The following is a 3,122-nucleotide window of genomic DNA, read 5'->3' as shown; positions in this document are numbered from 1 at the left end:
TATTTCCATAATTGATTCATCTGCAGCAACAATTTGCTGGAGACTGGAGAGGTGAAGCACCTAAACAAGATTTTATTCTCATCCATTTGGAAGATTAATCTTTAGTCAAAAAGAAAGTTTAAAAAATGGCTTAGAATGTATTCCTAACTACGAATTTTTATAAATGACTTTGTACAATGGTGTGATTCTTTTATTTTACATGGAATAATATTTTCTACTGCCTCTAAGTTTTGGAAAAAGAAGAAAATTAAAATTTATTCCAAAAGAGGAATATGATAAAAATAGAAGACAGATATTATGTTTGTCATATCTCTGATGAATACCCATATTCAAGACTTAAAGTCATATTTCTTACTATGTTAGACAGAGGGAAAACATAAAATAACATATGATAAGGCAACTATTTGTGACTTTTTAAAGTGTACCTTATTAAATGATGAAATTTATTAGCTCAGGTTTGGGTTTGAAATTTAGGAGGCTAACCTATTTAACACATTTCTGGAAGGCCCTTACTGAAAAACACAAATTGTGGGTGGTACTATTTCTACAATTTAATGAATGGTTGAACGTGTTTGGCATTAGTGCTGTGTAAAAAATTCAACTCTATTGTAACTTGCTCCCTACACTTAAAAAACTTGTAATGTCACTAAGTATCATCAACTTGTAAACCGTCATTTTGACGAATGTGATTTTAAAAAGTTTATTTGAAAAGGAATACACTTTCAGAAGATTAAATGTAGATTATCATTGGTTTGAGAGTGACATTTTTATACCACAGAACCATGTTGTACTGAAGTCCCAGTGTTTTGAAGCACTCCTTAATGCTTCAAATATTTTTCTGAATTACATTTGACCTCTAAGTCAAGTTTTTTGGGCTTTGGTAGACCAATTATGGATCTATCCTTCAAGGAACTATTTTTTGGGCCACGTATGTTGGAATAAAATCTTTCATTAATCATAGGGGAGGGGTATTAAAAATAATCTTATGACACATTGTGAACTTGTTCACTCATATGGGCTGGTCATCTATAAGTTGAATGTTTTAATTACAGTACTTTTTCTTAAATTTTCTTATTTCATTCTTCAAGTTGCCTTGCATTCCACAATTGCTTACTGCTAATTCCAGCATTTCAAGGAATTGGGGCCCTGAAATATAGGAAATGAGAAATTGAGATTGGTCTTCAATTACTATGTGCTGACATGGCGCATGGGCCTTGGTGAGAAGTCTTGCCCCTGTTATCTGATGATGCAGGTAACTGGGACCTGGGATCCTAGGACCCATGGGGACTGCAGAAGAATAATGTTTTTTTAGACATCTTAGCAAAATTTAGGTATAATCAATAGGAATGCTCCCGAAATATGGAGAAAAACAGTTTGGGACAAGAGAGTTAAAACAATAAACAGAGCAGCAGAGTAAAATGCATTATAGATTAGAGGAAAACATTGATTTTTTACCATGTGGATTCAGAAGACCAAGAACAGTTAGGATATATCACAAGTTAATACTAAAGACATTGCATTGATACTTTTTATATTCTAATATATATTTTAAACCTAATTATTTATATTCCAATTCTATTTATTGGAATAAATAAATATCAATTTATTTGTCCAATTATCAACTAATTCTAGTAAGTTTTACTTTGTGAAATATAAAATCAGCACATATAAATATAAAATATATAACTATATATAATATAATTAAAAGGCACAGGTTTGCATTGTTCTGTTGTAGTTACTGTATCAAAGGCAACTCTGTTTTAAAGTATTATTCCATTATCTCTACCTTAGTGTTTGATAGAGTTAGACCTAAAGCTTTACCATTTGTAGATTTACAGCATGGAGGCAAGAGGAAACACTGTGATTAAAACAGTATCAATTTAATGCCTAATAACGAGGAGAAACATATGAACTTCTCCTGCAACTATGAAAATATTTGGTGATAAAAAGGCAGTAGTTTAAGTTTCTGCCTGGTTGGATGGTAGACAGGCCAGGACATTAAGTAATCATGCATATGAACAATTTTTTTACCTTCTTGGCTTTAGCTACTTTTGAAATGGAATGTATAATAAACAATTATATTTTGATAAAATACCTTCTAGTCTGAACAGTTCTGTTTGAACTGTTCATCTCTCTATGATCCCTTGTAACCAAGATTAGTTTTGCTCTAGTAAGACAATCTATGCTGTCAGGGTAAGATATTCTGGTGGGTCTGTTCCCACATGGAAGAAGGGTAAAGGCTCAGGTAGACATTTGTGACAGTAACACCTCATTTGGGAAAATATCAGCTGAAGAAGTTTAGAAGTACCTCTTAAGCAACGCTTACTTTGAATCCATTAGGTCCACATAGCTAACACAGTTGGATAAATAAGTTCTTGAAAAAGCCATCACCTTGGACCTATCTATAAATAATTGAGAGTACGATCAAATTCCAAATAAAAAGACTTAAGATAGTCATTGACAAAAAATTTGCAAATGTGAGCAATTGACTGATCAATATAATTTTTTCTGCTATTCACAGAATTTTAGGGAAATAAGATCGATAGCATTGTTCGGAACAATACAGTTTCTTTGTTACAAGTAGGCACCCATAGATATAGGCTTGTATAAAGATTGCATCATTAACTACTTAAATTTAGAGGATACTACATGCTTCAGCAGCACGAATACTCAAATTACAATGCAGAGATTAACATGGCACTTGCACAAGGATAATATGAAAATTTGAGAAGTATTCCATATGTTTCATTCTTCAGATGCAAGAAATGAAAAACAGTTATTAAAAAGTTGATTACAAAATTTCAACTGTAACAATACACGTAATTCATATAATTAAATTTAGTTTGACATCAGTGTATTAAATATTCACCTCAGAAAGGCGTTTACATAGCATAAACTTTAAAAAACTTTTCAAATTAGACAACATTGTCATTTTATCCCAAAGAAAAATAATATTAAGACCTAGAAAAAAAGGAATCAAACTGTTTCTATATGGAATGCAATCAGAAAGGACACATTAATGAACCTAAATATTATAAAATAATGTAGAATTCAAAGTATATCTAGGAGAAAATAAAGTAAATTATGAACATTATGCAAACATAGAATATAGTATATTTTAA

At 31.2% G+C, this 3,122-nt stretch overlaps 1 pseudogene; it reads left to right on the top strand.

Annotated features, from left to right (window-relative positions):
- The first annotated feature begins 2,649 nt into the window (after positions 1-2,649).
- On the top strand, positions 2,650-2,746 carry LOC138827223 (U6 spliceosomal RNA; annotated as a pseudogene).
- The last annotated feature ends 376 nt before the right edge of the window (positions 2,747-3,122 follow it).

This window comes from Dipodomys merriami, unplaced genomic scaffold, assembly GCF_024711535.1.
Source record: "Dipodomys merriami isolate MVZ:Mamm:240054 unplaced genomic scaffold, mDipMer1.0.p SCAF_1517, whole genome shotgun sequence".
Lineage (NCBI taxonomy): Eukaryota > Metazoa > Chordata > Mammalia > Rodentia > Heteromyidae > Dipodomys > Dipodomys merriami.
This window is presented reverse-complemented; position numbering and strand designations above follow the sequence as displayed.